This window comes from Hippocampus guttulatus, chromosome 7 (assembly GCF_054856545.1).
Source record: "Hippocampus guttulatus isolate MCC_2025c chromosome 7, RoL_Hgut_1.0, whole genome shotgun sequence".
Classification (NCBI taxonomy): Eukaryota; Metazoa; Chordata; class Actinopteri; order Syngnathiformes; family Syngnathidae; genus Hippocampus; species Hippocampus guttulatus.
Window position 1 is genome coordinate 11,072,292 of NC_141267.1, and position 7,629 is coordinate 11,079,920.

At 39.1% G+C, this 7,629-nt stretch overlaps 1 long non-coding RNA gene across 1 annotated transcript in view; it reads right to left on the minus strand.

Annotated features, from left to right (window-relative positions):
* The window catches only part of LOC147202231 (uncharacterized), a 45,339-nt gene extending 40,977 nt beyond the window's left edge, over positions 1–4,362 (minus strand). Inside the window, exon 1 of the long non-coding RNA XR_015101409.1 lies at positions 3,976–4,362. This is a non-coding gene — a long non-coding RNA (uncharacterized LOC147202231). The remainder of the gene's footprint in view (positions 1–3,975) is intronic.
* Between the last annotated feature and the right edge of the window lie 3,267 nt (positions 4,363–7,629).

Consider the following 7,629-nt stretch of genomic DNA (forward strand, 5'->3'; position numbering starts at 1 on the left):
GAAGCTCTAATATGTCAATAGTAGACTGGAATATTTGTTTTTGAGAACAACTTTAAATCAGTTCAGTCTTGCATTTGGTTGCGTTTGACTACATTAATTGTTTGTCAAAAAACATCAAATTCAGTGGAACAACAACGAGACAAGTTCGAGATTTCTGGGCAAAGCCTGTTCTGCTCTGACCTTTGGTGTTGTGTTTTCTGAAGGATCCTTCATTAACAGCAAATTATTCAAAAACGTTGAACTAATCTAGAAAGAAATATCTGACACTGGCTGAGTGACACCTGACAGCAAAAGACAAGGATTCAAAAAAAGAATAGAAGTCATATTTGTGTCAAGTATGTTGAAAGTTACCAGATAAAGTAGAAGTGACTTTCAGCTTTTCCCCAGAGCAAATCACTCATGCAGTTTTTATGCAAGACACCATTTCCGAGGGTCAAAAATCATTTTGCAAAGCGATGGACAGATTTGATGAAGAACAGCATCAGCCTGAGGATGAGTAACATTACAAAGAATTGGATGTCCCCGAAAAAAGGATGAAAAGAAGGTAGAAGAACTGCATGTACCGGAGAGGAAGATTAAAACTCAAAAATGACTCCATGTGCGCATCCAAATGAAGAAAAGAAGAGCTTCGCCGGAACATTTTCGAATGACCCTGAGCTAAATCTAACTGATCTGTTTAGTAACTTGAATGGGTCTGTGCACAGGAGTTATGAGCACAATCTGACACATTTAGAGAACTTTGGAAAAGAAGAGTAGGCAAACATCGACTTGTCATGAGTCATGCCCAATTTTTCGACACTTCCATAGATGAAAGCATCATTCAATTGTGTCAAAACCACCACATTATCATGTATACATTTATAACACAAATGTCTACATATGCCACACAATGAGTCACATTTTCGTAAGCTTGGTGCACTTGGTAACAATACAACCCCTCAATCTTGGATGCTGAGCAACAAAATGTGTGTTATTCTCATAGTACATAGTACAGTAAGTAGAGGTATTACTTATGAAATTAATTGGTTGCAGAAGAAATTACTTAACTAGAACATTTTGTCAGTAGAGACGTGTTTTCCATGTAAATGCCCTAATCCGTTCCAAACTCCCAAAATTCAGACATAAATGTTTTCTAAAGCATAAAAATACATGAAAATAAATACAGTACATGTTACAATTAGATTATTGCACAATAACTGAGGGTTGTTCATAATGTAAAAAACAAAGAATGAAGAATAAAAATGATGGTCATTTAACTTTTAACCCTGTCCTCATCGTTTTTTTGCCCTTCTTTAGTTTATGTTCTCTCTCAGAAGTGTTTTTTGACTGGTGCTTTGTAAAGAACTGATCCAAGGACGTTTGCTTTTGTTACCGTTTAACAATCCTTCGAAAATGACAAGGCAGCTATAGGTATGTTGCGTTCAGGAAACTAAGCTGCGACTAGGACCCCATACTGTATTTTTACCTTTCGTATCTTGAAATTCATTTTCTAACAAGAGGGAATATTTTCCTGCTGAGGCGTTTTGTAAATTGAAAATTTTGTATGACGAGATGTTCGTAAGTAGAGGTACCACTGTATTGAATGGTGGCGATATAGCATTTCAACACAAGCTCCCACAGAGAAGCCAATTGGCAGCAACTAGCTTGCTATGCCTACAACCTAAAAATACCTTTTCCCTTAGCATAGTCTGCTGGCATGCCCGCTTTTGACCTCCTCATTTTCAGCTGTCAGTATGCGCAAGTAACACAGAGAATGACGGAAGAGTGAGTAGGTGATTCAGATGATGTGTTTGAGACGGGAGAGAAGAGCTTGACTCGTTTTATATACTTGGTTATTGTTTTTGAATCATTTATATTTGGCATGTTGTCACAGGGCCTTTAATTGTCACATTTTGACACAGAACCTGGAATTTTATGCAGGGAATGTCACCCTGTTTGCAGAATTATATTTGAAGACTCATTCAGGAGGGAGAACACTCAAGACAATGTTACTTCCATGAGAACAGAATATAACCTTAGAGTCGAAGTCAAAGTGCAGTGAAAGATAACGGAATATAAATGAAGTTGATAGGCTTTGCGGCCATCCACTCCAAGTTACCCTCATTTTGATAATGAAATCTTGTGGAGGTAGTGAATAATGTTGACATTCAATCTAAAAAAAAGTGAACATGACATAGTTGTCTCTACTCTCATAACGTTTTCTGTTTTTCACTGAGAGTTTACCTCTCTGGGGGACAAAGGGCTCTTTGAGCGAGTGTAAACTGAGCGTACATGTGAGAAGCTAAAGAAGGACTGAGAAGTTGCCTTTCTAGAGTCTGTGCACAACCAAAGAAATTTGGAAAAATATGCCTCAATACAACAATTGGCATTCCAACCATCATCACGTGTATTTACTTGTCTTTGTATTCTTATTTTTTGGCGATGACACAAGAGTGACGATGACCAAAAACAGATATCGAACTTACTTACATATGTTCCGATTAGTACAACATGAGCACTACAATTAAATCAGAACATTTTGTAAAAAAATACGTCAGGTCATGAACAGCTACAAATCGCAGGGTGTATTCTTATGCTACCTGTCCTATACTGTACAGTACAACTCATAAAGCTGTAGCCATAAAACCCCACTGACAGGTAACGATCTGCAAACATGTTTACGTTTTCTCTTTAGTGTCTATGAGGCATCTTCTTGAATGAGTACATTTGTTTTAAGTTTGATTTAAGATTGGTTAACCTCTTTTACACGAGTGTGACAGTTAATAACGTTAACCAGTTCAAAAACAACTGCACACGAAACGACTGGACCCGCCCGACCCTGAGCTCTCCATCAACCATCATTATCGACGAACAGCTGGTGACATCCATCGAAAGTTTCTTTGGGAAGGGGTAAAGGCCCAGCCAGCGGACAGAAGAGGAGCTTACGACCTTCAAGTAAAGAAGGCTACGTTTGACAGTATCAGGAGTCCTACTTAAAATTCGGATTTATCTCAACGGGAGATCCCCACGCACCAAGCCCACTTCTGCATAATATGCGAGTGAGTCGCATATTATGGTGAGTCGTATTTTTCATGCACTTTGTATTTGTATCTTATTTCACTTTTCAACACACACTTTATGACATGCACTAGTAATGTATTTTAGTATTTGTAGTAATTTTTTATGTATTCATTCATTCATTTTCATTGTGTACAATGTGTCTTGATGGGAATGTGTGAATGTGTTTATGAGCCCTGTCAAGGAAGAATTTATCGATCTATCCATCCATTCATCCACTCATCAGCTAATATGTTACTTGAGACATTGCTTCTATAGTTAGTTGTTCTCAAATGAGAATAACTTGCCAATCAGGAATGGGTTCCACTTTGGAGGATTCCACTTTATTTTTCATTTTTACAAAAATACAGGGTAAAGTATTAGAAAAGAACGTTGTCTTTGTGAAATATTTGATTAACTCACAAACTACAAAATATGACCTACTTTGGGAGCAAGTCGGTATAGTATAATAAAATGAGTGTGGTCAAGGTACAGATGAGCAGAACAAGGGGAACAAGATTTCATTTTATCCTTATTTTGTTAAACAACAACGACTGGAACAGAAACGAAGACAGCACATAGAACTAGGTCCAGAAAAAGTATGGACAATGACTGAGATTTTACGACTTTGCCTGGATATACAATTACAGTGAATTTGAAATTAAACGGTCAACATGTGATTGAAGTGTAGATTTGAAGTTTGTCATTGACCAATCAGGAATTCTATTCACTTTCGCGGTACGTGCACACTTTTTTCCCCGTGTCTTGGTCTGTCCTTTGGTTAAGATGTTAAAAATATGTTCGAATTAATCAGAGGGGACAAGAGAGTTGAGAAGGACACTGAGGCATGATGGAAGGAAGACGACTGCCTAAACACAGATTGAACCGGACAGAACCTGATAAGAAATGGATTCACAATGGGGAGGAAAATGTTCATACCTGAAGATTCACTGCAGCGGTGCCCTATTTATCATTCATCTGCAGAAAGCCTTAGAAAGCATGTGTCCACATACACCTTTCCACAAAGTGGTGACAACAGCATGTGGAGGTCAGAAAGAGTGAGTGTGAGAGAGAGAGAGAGAGAGAGAGAGAGTGTGGGAGGACTGGGCAGTGATAGAAGAACAAGAAAGTTAATGTAGGTCATCAATTTAGAAATGTATGTCAGGATGATGAGAGGAAGGACGGTAACCACACAAAGCGAAGCGTGAGAGTTTTAAAAAAGCACAACAAAATGTACAAATTGTAAAAAGGGGGGAAAACTGTAATGTTTCACCAACAAATTCATCCATCCATCCATCCATTTTCTAATCCTCATATCTTCACGAGGGTCGCAAATAAAGTTGACCCCCAAGACAGCTATGGTACTGGCATTGTAACAGAAGTTCAGAAGATTTCGAAATATATTATTTCAACCCATTTCAGATGTTTAAAAAAAGAATTGATGAATTAGCTGTCATTATCCCTGTCATGGTGATTTTTTTGTGTCACTGTGACCAAGAGTCATTTCATCCCAGCGGGAAGAAGAGGTTGCACCGTTGTGCAGAGGAAAACCACAGACCATTGTCTATTTGACTCTTGTCTACTTATAACCATTGTCTATTCAGTATTATTAAAGTCTCCTTGACGAACATGGCGACGGCACTTGGAACTGAGAGTACAAAAGTAACCTCGGGCAAAATTACAGACATTTTTAGTCATCTTTCTACCTTTTCTGTGGAGCATAATACGTAGAAATGAATGAAAACATAACTAAAGAGAGGGTGGCTCGGTGACTGGTTAGCACGTCCGCCTCACTGCGTAGATGTGCAGGGTTTGATTCTGGCTTTGGCCTTCCTGTGTGGAGGCCGCATGTTCTCCCCATGCCTGCGTGGGTTTTCCTTGGGTACTCCAGTCCCCACCCACATTCCAAAAACATGCATGGCAGGTTAACGGAACACTCTAAATTGTCCCTAGGTGTGATTGTGAACATGAATGTAAGAATCTAACATTTAAGTCACAGGTTGAACCTGATTTAAGGTATGAGTGATATGCCGCATACATTCACAATAAAGACTCTCAAGCATGTTCTCAGGAAGCTTTTCAACAAACTGAAGTTATCACAAAGCATCCTCATCTTGAGCGAGATGAAATATGTAAGAAGTTTCATTCATGGCGCATCTGTATTCTTTGAATAGAAAAACATGGGTTCAACACACTCAAAGAAAAATAACTTTTCTTGTTGTGGTCGATTATTTTTCTTCATTTTACTCAGTTGGAAAACGAATGAGTGACTGAATGTCTCTTTCTTCTCCTGCACTGAAAGATTCATCGTCACATGAATTTGCGCCACAACAATGAAACAGTGACCTACTGCATTGTGCAACCCCGTTCTGTGCACCGCGACATGGTACAAAGTTGCACATGATGTACAAATTGACATTCATTTATTCTAGCCATTTATGCTCACGAGGGTACACATTTACATACAAATTTAAATTAAAAACGAGGTTTCAACATGCGATCTGTCCATTCAACATGTTCAAATAGAAGCTTATTTATTTATTTTTTTAAATTTAGGTCACATCTCCACTCCAAAACACTATGACTAACAAACACTCTATGGCACTCTCTTGCCTTCCCTCCATCCTTCATGTAGGCTTCCAATTGAGAACACAGGCCTCAGGCCAAGATCAACAAGTGTCATCCTAAATCAAAAAGCCTCCACTTGTCAGTATAATCAAGTTTGAGAACAGCATGTGCACAAGAGTAGTGTCGATTTGACTCAAGCGCCAATGATTCATTAGCACCACTCTAGCATAGAAAGTGTGGAAACCAGCCACCGCCAAGGAATGAGGACACACACAACTTGGTACACATGCACGGTGACAAAGTATTTTATACATGCTGCTGAAAATAGAACCTGGGTGTGTTGATGAGTGATGCGCTATGGCACTCTGTGATGTGCTGGGCGTTTTATATCATGCAGATAGTTCGAAAACATCTTTGTTCCAACGTTTTATGCTTTTTCATACGCCACTGCTTTTCGCCTGTTTCTTCTGTTTTTTGTTTTTAATCAATTGTGACATACCGTTTGATGTCAAGTTCGGATAAGTGCAACCTGAGCAATCAAACTGCAGTCACCTCTGATGCATCCATCCATCCATTTTCTGATCCGCTTTATCCTCTCAAGGGTCACGGGGGGGGGGGTGCTGGAGCCTATCCCAGCTGTCTTTGGGCACCCTGAAAACATGCAAACTCCACAGAGGAAAGCCTGAGCCGGGATCGAACCCACGACCTCTGCACCGTGAGGTCGGCGTGCTAACCACTCAACCAACGGGCGGCCCACCTCTGATACATATGAAATTTATACTGGCATACGAAAGAGGCCTGGGTCAGATTTTTTTTTTTTAATCTGAATTGTACTTATTGAGATGTTTTTATTGAAATGAAAAAAAAATCTGATACTTGATACATTGAGAAAAAAAATCAAACCTACTCTGCAGTGTGAACATAGCTAGCTGTTTAAAGCAGTGGCACATGTCTGAAAAAAATGTGGAGCATGGGAAAAAACCCCACAATGAACTGAAAAACATTGAACTGAAACAAGGGAACGAAATATTTAGAGACAGCTGAACAGGACAAAGGAGGAAGTAAGACAGCAGAACACGCTCAATCAGCATAAACACAGGGAAACGCCAACCAGAAATTGACTATAATTCAACAAGTGCAAAAAGGCCAATGCAAAATGTCAGTCCAGAGGAGATTAGAAGATAATATGGCTCAGTTAAAGTGGTTCTGGGTCCAAATTCTGCTCTTCACGTTGCAAGTCTTATGATCAAGTGTAGATCTTTTTCTTATGACCGACTTATTTTGTATTGATTTGCAATGGCCTAAATACTGTCGTGTGGTGCTGCAGAATTGGATGGATGTAGTGAAATTAGGTCAGCTCGTAATCATGAAAGATGGAGTGGGGCCTCTCTTCGACTGGTCATCTGCATTTGCATCTCACTTCAAATCAGTGTGAATGACTCCATTTCAATTCATGCCCAGCTCAAAATCTCAGAACCAAGTCTAATCTGTCTGACCTGGTGAATCCTCCGTAGAAGATCCTCCACTAGTGACATCAGCACATCCGGTTCTTAAGTGTTTAACCCTTCCGAATAGACACAATGACACAGCCTGGGTGGCACTTAATCACAGCTGGAGATAGTGTGCAGCTGCCTCGTTGCATGCGCTATAGCACACTGACCTACTTCTGCTTCTGCTACTATTTGACGTCACACAACTGCAAACAATGAGCAGATATCATGAAATTGCGTCTTACAGGCTTTTTCGTACTCCTTTCTGAATGTCTACCTCACAAAACAAGCAACGAATGGAGTGAGTAAGAAAATGCATTTAGATTTGCAATTAAAGTATATATTTTTTTAACCCTATAATGCCATTCGTATCATATTTGCTACATGCATATTTATTAAGTAACTCATTCTTTATATTACAATTAAATCATCTGTATCAAATTTGATACTGCAGGTTTAAAATATGATTTTCCCCAAATCGTCATATCACATGTAATCTACATAATGCTTACTAAAATGTGATACAAAAAATCTC